Consider the following 11,004-nt stretch of genomic DNA (forward strand, 5'->3'; position numbering starts at 1 on the left):
ATAATTTGGTATATCATGTAGACTTCATAGTGATTACTTTTTAAATACAGTCATCAAAATAAGATTCAATTAATAGCCATCATCTTTCATTTACTTTGCTGGTTGGTATGTGTTCACTTAAATTCCCAAAACTAAAACAATGTTTCTAATTCAATGAAATAATTACTTCATTTCACTGGTAAGAATTATTAAAAATACTGAATAAAATATCTTGTATTTCATTGAGCTTTCTACTAAATTCCTTCTTAATTACTATATCCTAACTGATTACTTTAATGATCAGTTAGCCACACCACTTTTCCCATCAACTGTCTCTGCTCTCTTAAAAAAAGAAAGAAAAAAAAGGATCCCCTGAGTATATGTACCTAGAAAACGTGATTGCTGTAGTCAAACAATGCATCATGCATATCACTTTGCTAATTATTTTTGCGTGTGATTAGTGCAATTACCATTAAACCTTAAATAGATAAAAATGTGTGCTAGCGTGTTAATTTCATTCAGCATTACACAAATTTTAAAATGTCAAAATATTGCTATCATTTCAAAAGATCTATTTTTGTTCTACTCTGGCAGGGAGACATGGCATAAAATTTTTAAATAGTGTAAGCTCATAGGCTTGATAGCCTAAATTTTTTAAATCAGGCTGTTCACTAGTTGTGTGATTAAGACACAGACTAAAAAAAACCACAAGTACTTTAGGGTACAGAGTGCCTGTCCCTTTACCATCCCTGTAGTCAAAGCTGCTGAGAACCAAGTCTGCCAGCTCTTTCTCTTGATTTAGAAACACATTGGTACTCCCAACAGCAATAACTTTATAAAAGCAGTTTCTTGAGGAACTCGGCCCGTCATACCATTGAAGCTAGAGGCACTAACTCACATGTGATTTTACTAGAGCATTTATGACCACAGTAGCATTGTCTTGACTGTTGGCCAAGTCACTGGGTAGCATTCAACCAGATTGTTTCCAAAACCCACTGCAGATTACTTTTCTTTTGAGTAGATTGCCTGTCTGATAACAAATTATTACTCAATTAAATATGTGTGCCCATTAAGAACCCTTAGAAAGCAGTTAGATGCTTCTGTCAGTGACTCTGTGAGGTTGGATTCTGAGCTGAATTTGGGTCTTTACAGAGGATGTGGAATGGGGTTAATTCAAGAACCATGTGAATGATAAAAATAGAGTTTAAGTTTTCCTTTGTCTGTCTGAAAATATTTTCAATCAGTTCTTTTGAATATTCACTGTTTCTGTAGTGAGATCAGAAACTGTGTTACAGATAGACTGAGAATCCAAGTTATGCAATCTGGAAAATCCACAGTTCTTTAGTGGTAAGGAAAGTGACCTCTCAATTAGTAAAGCGAGAAAGAAAGGACTCAGTAGTAAATACAGGACATCCACGCAACTTGGTAATTAAATTTTCTAGTAAGAGAAGTGGAAAAATCAGAAGGCAAAGTTTTAAAGACAGAGAGTGAGGGGTTAGACGCAGGTTGGCTTTGAGTTTATGACCAAATCTCAATTGAGGCTTTTCACAGAAACAATAAGGAAAGGAAGAAATGCAAGTAGGACCAGCTGAAATCAGAAGAAATAATAAAATTCAGGTGAATATATCATCAATTTGCATAAGGAAATTGAAAAATGGAAAGTTCTGAAGTAGTATAGAGTGCTGTCATGTCACAGGAGAAGGGAGGAAGGTAGGGCCTGATGGCAGGATCAGTGTGGGCTTAAGGAAAGTTGCATTAAGGGGATAGGGTAAGAGGAGGAGGGGAAAGGGGAAAGGTGAGAAGGCATGAGTGTCTCAAAGTGTTTGCAAAGGAGAAAGTGATAACATCACCTGCTAGCTGAGACAAGAGCATTGGACAGAAAACAAGTACACAAAAGAAATTTCAGATAAGAAAAAGCATGAATTCTAAGTAAAAATAGAGTGAGTTGTACAGAATTGGGGGATAGCAGGAGGTGAATGTGGGACCTGAATATCTGGTTACTGGGCATACTGTGAGAATGCCACAAGCAAGCAGTAGTCTAAGCACTGATGTTCTTTGAGGTCGGACTAAACTGGGTATGTGACCTTTCCACAATAGCTGTAGAATCTGAAATCCAAAAATGTAATAGCTAAGAATTTTTTATAAAGATGATGAAAGTTTATCTAGAATTGCTTGTCATGTAGATGAGAGAGCTACTTGTGAATTGATTGAAAATGGTCCAAGGCCGACAGAGTGTGAGGCAGAGACTGGGAAAATGGCAGAGACTAATGATAGTCACTGTTGTGCCAAAGGATATAGGGTATTTTAGGTTTGTGTGATCCTAAGATCCCCAGGTGGCTGACTGCTTTGAGGCGAAGTTGTATAAGGTCTAATGTGCATGTCAAAGGGGTTCGATTGAATAAATTCAAAATATCCTGGAAGAAACATTGAGATAGAAAAGGTTACTAAAGTTATTGAAAAGGACAATCAAATTACACAAAACCAGGGACTGAGAGTTTCTGAAGACCAGGAATGTTCCCCCACATAGAAGGGCCAGAATGAAGCTCATCAGTGGTCAGCTTCACTCTGGCTACTCTTTATAGTATACTTATTCTGTTCATGGAACTATCTTTACTGAGTCAACTTCAACTGCAAGGCTTTTCCTTGAAACTCATAGCATATGTTGAGTGTTTTCGGTGGGCATTTGATCTTATACACTTTGAATTCTTCCTGCTGTGGTTTGGGATAACACTACTTGTTAGCATTTTTTTAAGCTTTGACATGCAAATGAATGGCTCCCTAAACACAGTGTGTACGCTTCTAGTTTAGCAGATGTTTTGAATAGATGTGTGAAAAGGGTAACTTCATTGGCTGACTGAATGCATTCATTAATAGTCATTATCATCATGCCCAGTTAGGGTATCAAAGTGTCTGGCAATGAATGAGAAAGTCATGAACGTAGCATATCATTCAAGAATATAGAACCTATACAATAGAGTAAACGTTCTGCAAATCAACACCTACGTTCATTATGAGTCTTTTTGTCTGTACCGTTTCATTTTATTGTAGACTAAGGTTTGGGTCCAGGTTCAGGTAATGAGGGAGTTTTGTCTGTTTACAGGGGGCCATTTCTGGGTAAAATTTAAAATAAGATTAACTTTTTAATGGCATTATATGCCAGAAATTCTAAACCATAGTAAGGAAAAAATATTTTTTTGCTGGAAAAACTTTACCAAACTAATTGCTAAAGGGTAGAGCTTGCTACTATTGTGTTTTCTTATCACAATGTTGATATGAACAAAAGCTTAGCATAATTTTATTATTTGTCCACAAGTAAGTGGACTGCTACATGGATGCTTATACTAGAATACCAAGTTGTATATTTGGTCCGTAACTCTGTGACAAGCATCCATTTAGAGAGTGAATTTGGAGTACTTAGGATGCTGGGTACTTGATTTAAGCCCAGAGTTATCTTCAGCCCATAAGATAGTACCTTGTACATTTGCATGAAATTTGTAGACTCAAGATGAAAACTTTTGGTGTCACAGTTGTGTGTATGAGAATATAGGAAAATCACCCTCTGATTTTGGTGAAGCTCACTTACATGGCAATATACTTTTATGTTCCTGAATCTTCAGGAATGTGCATCACAAGATACACATTCAGATTTCTGTGTTCTTATTTTATGTGACAATCTTTTCTAGTTTGACTTAATTGTCAATTTGACACATACCACCTAGAGTTATCTGAGGAAAACCTCTACCGAGGAATTGCATAAATCAGATTGAATATATCTCTCATGATTATTAATTAATAGAGGAGGGACCAACCCATTGCAGGTGACACCATTTGTAGGTAGGTAGTCCTGGACTCTATAAGAGAGCTAACTAAGCATAAATTTATGAGCAGTATTTCTCTCTGGTTTCTCCTTCAAGTTCCTACCTTGTGTTCCTGTTCTCACGCCTCTCAGTGGTAGACTTTTCCATCTCCTAGGTCACTTTGTGTTTGGAGTGTTTTATTACAGCAACAGAAAAGAACTTAGAAAAGTAATTTTTATTTTATTTTTTAGTTTTCATATTAGCCAATGTCCTTCTGAGATTATTACTAGAAGGAATAGTCAGAAGCGCACAAAAAAGAATCCACTTCTGGTATCAACTGTCTTTGGTACTCCACTGCAGTAGACATTTCAGAGTTGAGCAGTTCTTGTCTCCTGGGCCTTAGGATATCTAGAGAGAGTAGGAAAAAATAGACACTATAAGATACATCCACAGACGCTACCACAGTGTTTCCAGAGTACATCAAGAGAGACTGATAAAACACTAGACATATCTGAACTTGCAGAGCAGGGCAAGAAGTGACTTCTAATCTGCACATGGGCATCTGGGCCATTTTCCTAGACATAAACAGAAATGGATGGTCTGTATAAGTAAAGATGATAAATTAAGTGGCACCCCTGATTGAGGGAATCCCCCAGACAGTTTCAGAGAAGGAAATGATAGATGTGGATGAAGAACAGTAAGTAGATAGTGGGAAGTGTTCGGGCTCACTGATCACTGGCTCTCTGGGGGACATTTATCAAACGTGTTTGCCTGAGCCCTGCTTGTGAGCATGTAAGTGAGGTCACTGCGGCCTCTCAATATCAGTTATGTTTTGACTTCCCTCCCTCAAAGGGATTTTAATTTCAGTCTGCTTGGAAACCTCTTCACAGTGAAAGAAAATAAGACACTAAGTGCTTGAGATGTAGGAGTTGAAAGCATTCCTCCTCACATTGAGTATCTGACTTAGCAATTAAGAGCACTTGCTACTTTTGCAAAGGGACTAGGTTTGGTCTCAGCACCCAGGCCAGGCATATCACAGCTCCCTGGAACTTCAGCTCCTAGGGGCTCCTAGGGGCTCCTAGGGGATATGACACTCACTCTCTTTTGGCCTCTCAAAAGAACATACACACACATAGAGAGACAGAGACAGAGAAACAGGGGAAGAATTATAAATAAAAAATAAATGAAAAGTCTATTTAACTTAGTAGCCAATGGAAACTCATTTTCTTTATACTTTCAATACATTAGCTTTAAAGGAAAAAAATAACATGCTGCATGATTTTGTCATTGTTAATGGATATTTTTGGATACTCTCATTTGTATCTGAGCCAGTGGTATTTATTGCTCATATTTCTAGATCATCTAAAAGACAACTTTCAAATGAAGAAAAACTAAAGTACGAAAAGCAAGAAATATATAAAATGTTGAGGAATTCAGTATTGAGCTGTTGCTGGCAATTCATGGCCATTTCTAGAAAATTACTCTTTTTTTTTTTTTTTCAAGGAAAGAAAAACCTATAATCCATGAGGCAGAAAGATACTGCCTCAAACTGAGTCTTGTATTTTTAAATTAGATGGCAAGTTTCACTGGTTTTAACTCAGGGCCAGTATTTTTATACAGCTGGATGCCAAATAAAATACAGGTCACTTAAGCATATTTGAATTTCAAACAAAAATGAGTCAATTTTTGTTTAAATTTGTGGGATTAAACATAGTTTGAAAAGTGGCTTGTTTATCTGAAATTCAAAGTTAACTGGTGCATTTTATAATTGTTTGTTATGTCTTGAAACTTCAGCCTTGTAACTCACTAAGCCAAAAAATACTCAACACAAAGTAAGGAAAATAGTGAACGACTATGTTTGAAGGTATGAAAAACAAAAATAGACCCTTCCTTTTCCCAGTCAAAGGTAAAGGTTAAAGAGCCGATTTGGCTATCAAAGAAATGCGTGTTTAGTTCCCTGGTTGGTCTGTGTGCTAGGTACACAGGGTTAAAGTTCATATTCCTCCCCTTGTCTTGAGACAGTGTTCTTGCTTTAAGTTACCATCCAGAATCATGACCCTTAATCTTCAGGGATGTCTCACAGTGCAGCAGCCATAGTACTGGGGGATGACTAGGAATGCTGATTCCTAGGCCTCCCACACCCAGCTGAAAATGGGTTCCTTTGAGTTTAGTAGGCTCATAATAAAGCATGAACACTTAAATGCAAAGCTTGCAAACATGCTTAATGAAAGAAATCATAAAATATTTTAAGAAAGAAAAAGAAAAAGAAAGAGAGGGAGAGAGACAGAGACAGAGAGACAGAGAGAGAAGTCAGCCTGTTGGAGACCAGTGAGCACCAGGTGAGGTTGTACTACTGAAAAGAGACTATGGTCTTAAAAGGTTTTAAAAGAATATTCAACATCTGTTTCCATCAGTTGCTGGGTGTGGCCTCTCTATAACAGTTATGCTAGGCTCCTGTCAGTAAGTATAGCAGAATATAATTAATAGTGTCAGGGGTGGGCTCCCTATCATGGCATGGGTCTCAAGCTGGACCAGTCATTGATTCATCCTTCTCTCGAGTGCTGCACCATTTTAACCCCTGCACATCTTGTAAGCAGGACAAAGGGAAAGTAGAAGGTTTTGTTCATTGCACTGACCTAGACACTCTGCATATATGTAATTAATTAATTACAGCAGTTGTGCAGCTTGGTCCTCATGTGGGACTCCTAACAGCAGGAGCAGGGACTGTCTCTGACCCTGTTGCCTGCCTTTGGGACCCTTTCCCCACACTGTACTGCCTTTTTTAAACCTCAATGGAAGAAGCCCCAGTCTTACTGCAGCTTGATATGCTAAGGCTGGGTGATATCCATGGGAGAGCTCCTCTTTTTTACAGAGAGAGGAAGGAGGAATGGATAGGGGGAGGTAAAGGAGGGAAGGACTGGGAGAGGAGTAGGGAGGGGAAACTTCGATCAGGATGTAAAATTTATATATTTAAAGAAAATAGTTTTTAAGAGGAGAGTAAGTAGAAACCAACCTCTCTATTCTTCAGTTCCTTTCATTTTCCAGATGAGGAAACATAACAAAGAACCCACCACTTCCTTTTCCTAAGCCTTGTGTTTGGGAGTGATTCCAACCACTTGCCACTTCAGGTACTCACAGAGGAAAGCAATAGGAAATACAAGGACCTCAACTTTATGCTTGTCAAAGACTGCTGTGCACTTTGCTAACCTAAGTGCTGATTATTTTCCTTCCCAGGGCTATTTAAGCCCGGAGAGACCTGTCTATGTCCTCTGTGCCCCTGAGAACAGGTCTCCAGGAACTGTTTTGTGCACACTGCTAGCTGAATGGACCCCACAGGTTTGTTTGTGGATCAACTAATTATCTCGCCATTGACCATTGAGACGGATTTGGACGACTCTTCAGTTACTAGTGCTGAAGGAGTAATTAAGAATTCAGCCTACCTGACTTACCCCAAGTGCCACAAATCACTGTGAATATTTTCTTCTGAATGTAATTAATCACATAACTTCTCAGAAATTAAATGGAAGGCTACCTGACTGTCTGAGGGTGCTATACTCTGGTTATCTGTAATAGATTCACACTACATTCTGGTTTGAATATAGGGTTTTCAACATGCATTCTGCTTTACAAGCAAGTGACCCTGGAGTATCTTCCAGTTCCTATAATACTTTGAATTGGCCATTCTTAAAAGAAAATAGATTTGCCAATGCCTGGGTCTCAAGGAAGAAGCTCAAAGGATCTCTTCCCTATATGGCTGCTTCACTGTCATCAGACATGTGAGTTCACTATGGGACCAAATCAGTGCCCAGGTTTCCAGTCTCCTCTGTCCATGTCCTCCTCAGCCCATTGGGTCCATGTTTCACACTGCAGCACCAACACTAAGGACTTTTCTATGAGATCAAATACTTACTCGTCCACTTAAAGTCATAGTTAACTATTATTTTCCTCTAAACATGTAGTGGAACAGCTGCAGACAGATACAGAATAACAACTTCAGTAAATACCAATGAATGTAACTTTCCTACATATTTAGGATTTATATAATAAACCAAAACAGGATGGGTTGTAGTTCAGTAATCACAACACAGAGGTTTTATTATTGCTGTTATTATTCTCTTTACCCAGATTCTAAGCAATTCAGGACAATTATAAAGATCCTAGATTCTTGAAGGAAACATTGAATACAAGTTTGAAGATAGGAAAAAAAGTTCCAAAGACATCACATGACTTAGTCACCATAGTGTGGTCTCAGAATGACATTGCCCATGTCTTTGTGGAGGTCTTATAAAGGACAGCAGATTTTTGGCAAAGTTTTTCCACTTTCCTTTGGGTTTTTTAGTTATGAAACAGAGGCATCAAGGGAACTGTGAAAGAACAGAAAAAAAAATAGAATAAATCTCCTCCATACCAAACACAGACTAAAGATTTGGTTCATGCATATCCCAGACATGCTGGAAGTGATAGCATAAGGTTTTGTTTGTTTGTTTGTTTTGTTTTGTTTTGTTTGTCATGTCCTTCATGAAGCAAAATTTTTGTGGTGTGGAGCCTTTCTTTTGTGGCATTTTGTCAATGCTACAAATATTTTTCAAACATTCGGCTTTTCCGTTTATAGCACTTAACTTGCATGTATTCTAACACATTACTATGAGAAATGCCATTTCTTTTATATAAGATTTTTAAGTTTTGTATGAATGATGACTATCTTGGGTAATTTTTCATTGTGCTTTATCAATTTTACTCATTTTTACTAATGAGATGTAGGAGGGTGGTGAACAACTAGATAAGCAAATGATGTGTGACATGGGACCGACCGCAAGGGATTCCAAATCGCCATTAAGTCTTTCTAGCTTCATTTCTAAAATGAATAATAATAAATCAAGGGAAATAATCTTTAAGGATATGTGAAAGGAGGAGGAGGAAGAGGAGGAGGAGGAGGAGGAGGAGGAGGAGGAGGAGGAAGAAGAAGAAGAAGAAGAAGAAGAAGAAGAAGAAGAAGAAGGAGGAGGAGGAGGAGGAGGAGGAGGAGGAGGAGGAGGAGGAGGAGGAGGAGGAAGAAGGAAGAAGAAGGAGAAGGAGAAGGAGGAGGAAGGAGGAAGAAGAAGAAGGAAGAAGGAGAAGGAGAAGGAGAAGGAAGAAGAAGAAGAAGAAGAAGAAGAAGGAGGAGGAGGAGGAGGAGGAGGAGGAGGAGGAGGAGGAAGGAGGAAGAAGAAGAAGAAGGAGGAGGAGGAGGAGGAGGAAGGAGGAAGAAGAAGAAGAAGGAGGAGGAGGAGGAGGCGGAGGCGGAGGAGGAGGAGGAGGAGGAGGAGGAGGAAGAAGGAAGAAGGAAGAAGGAAGAAGGAAGAAGGAAGAAGGAAGAAGGAAGAAGAAGAAGAAGAAGAAGAAGAAGAAGAAGAAGAAGAAGAAGAAGAAGAAGAAGAAGAAAAAAATAATAAGCTGGGGAAGATCCCTGAGCCAGCAACTGGCCCAGCATGTACATGGCCCAGATTCATTTCCAGGCACTAGGAAATAAAAATAAAATAATAGCTTCCAAAAGATGACCTCACATGTAGCAGACGTGCAGCTTGGTCTTCATGTGGGTCCCTCAACAGCTAGAGCAGGGGCTGTCCCTGACTCTGTTGCCTGCCTGTAGATACTGTTCCCTTAACTGGCCTCAGTGGAAGAGGCTGTGCAGAGTTCTGCAGTGACTTGATGTGCCAGTGTGGGTTGGTACCCAGGGGCTGTCTCCCTTCTCAGAGCAGAAGGGGAGGGAGCAATGGGATGTGTTCTGTGAGGCAGGGACTGGGGTTGGGAGCTGTGATAGGAATGTAAAGTGAAGAAATAAATTAATTAATGGATAAAAGAGTAAGGTGAAAGTAAGATCATGTCCACAAACACTGGCTGGGGTATATTTAAACTATTGAATTTAAGAACTAATTTCAAACATGGGCAAAATTAATTTTGTGAGTAGATAGATTTCATTTTAATCTCAGCTGCTTTTTCCTAGTTTTGCTAGTTTTTAGAAAATGCAAATGGATACCTAGTATAAGGTAATACTTAGGAGAGTATACTAGCATGCAACTTACACGAGTGCCATTCTCAGTATGCTTGTCACCTATACATCTCGAGGAACAGGGACTATTTTCTGGGGTGGCCCTTGTCAGCTGGACCCAGGGGCCATTACACTCTTTTTCCCTTTTACAAAAATAGAAATAAAGGAAAGAATTAACAGTGCTGTTTGCCTGGAGAAGCCATGGCTTTAGAGAAGCCCAGTTCTGAAGATACGTCAGACTATAAATAGTAAGCTATAAGGCATATAGTCTTTACTCTAAAATATTTAATAGCCACGAGTTACAGTACCCAGCTTCAGAGAGAGGCTCAGTATGTGCCTGTCAAAGGTGATCTTCAGGCCCATTTCAGGGCCTGCTCCCTGGGGTAGTTCCAATGTCTTCTTTGTGGTACCAAGGAGCATCCAGCATCACTTACCTCATGAGCTTTAATCAGCTAATAAACGTCAGACTTTCTGACTGCATGGTGTTATGATGCCAGTGTATAATATTATTAATAATCAGAATATAATTACCTCATCTGGCATTTTTCCAGAACATAAAACTAATATCCATTCCTGCTTGATGTGAAATACTTCCCTCACAGCCATTAATCATTGATGTTGGCATGTCATTAGCAAATCTAGCAAGAGCAAGATACCAAGTGTCGCTATATGAACACTGATATTTAACCTCTTTTGCATTAAAAGTCTCTACATAGGAATATGATCCCTTCAATATTTATTGCCTTATTTACGCCAAAATTGCAGACACTTTGATAAATGGAGTAATCACTTCTAATGTCACTGTGGCTATGAAATGCATTTTAGTGTCTTCTCTGGCTGTAGCTTAATAATTCATTTCAGCACATCTATTTCAAAATCACAGTGGGTTAATTTGATAGACAGAGAACTGGAAAAGAAGGCTCCTCTTGTCAATACAAATAGCCTATGTTTTAGAATCAGTGTCTACTATACAATATTAACTTCATAGGCTTCATAGTTTGTTCACAACCTTTAGTGATGGGTCCCATTTTTAAGATTTGACACCTTTAATGTTCGGACCTAAAAGTCATAAATAGATGTACTTAGTTTAATAAATGATTTCTCAAGTCTGAGTGATATTTCCTCTATCTTATCTGCTAGTAAATCTAACAGCTAATTATAACCAACTCATAGGAATGGTTAGAGAATTTTATGGCCGTA

At 38.7% G+C, this 11,004-nt stretch overlaps 1 protein-coding gene across 2 annotated transcripts in view; it reads left to right on the top strand.

Annotated features, from left to right (window-relative positions):
* Plxdc2 (plexin domain containing 2) overlaps nucleotides 1-11,004 on the top strand; it is a 405,393-nt gene that overhangs the window by 383,515 nt on the left and 10,874 nt on the right. The window lies entirely within an intron of this gene.

Source organism: Mus musculus, chromosome 2 (genome assembly GCF_000001635.26).
Source record: "Mus musculus strain C57BL/6J chromosome 2, GRCm38.p6 C57BL/6J".
In the NCBI taxonomy this organism is placed as follows: domain Eukaryota; kingdom Metazoa; phylum Chordata; class Mammalia; order Rodentia; family Muridae; genus Mus; species Mus musculus.